Genomic DNA, 652 nt, shown 5'->3' on the forward strand with positions numbered 1-652 from the left:
AGTTCAACATGCGGTGCTAGATATAAATGAAAAGCTATAAAACAGTAGAGGGCTATGTACGATGGGGGATGATTATTCAGATAATTACTATCATTATGTTAAATTGTTTGATCTCCGAGGCGGTTTTAGTGCATGTGTCGAGATCTGGAAACTTGTTGAACCTTCAGAACGAGCGCTCCGAAATCTTGACGTCGTCCTCACCTGAACTGGCCACAAAGAGCCAGTTTGACCCCCTCGCTAAGTCCCGCCCCCCGAATGCAGACTAGCCAATCATCAGCCAGCTCTGACCAGAGTGCAACTATCTCACCCAAGTGTTTCGATTGGCAGGCTGGTCATAGTCATAAGTTGTGTAATGGTGATATTGTACTTTAGCTTCTGTTTTCACTGCTGACTCTGTTTAATATCCTGGTTTTTGTTTTGTTCAAAAACTAGATCAGTGGTTCTCAACCTTGTTTCAGTGATGAACCCCATGTGAAATATTGTTTTCAGCCGAGGAACTGCGCAGAGTATTTTTGGGTTAGAAAAAAAGACTTAATTCACAGCGCCGTGCCGTGTCTAATTTAATGTAATATATATATATATATATATATATATATATATATATATATATATATATATATATATATATATATATATATATATATATAATTCA

Source organism: Clinocottus analis, unplaced genomic scaffold, assembly GCF_023055335.1.
Source record: "Clinocottus analis isolate CAN_PGR_092001 unplaced genomic scaffold, fCliAna1.0.p SCAF_7, whole genome shotgun sequence".
NCBI lineage: Eukaryota > Metazoa > Chordata > Actinopteri > Perciformes > Cottidae > Clinocottus > Clinocottus analis.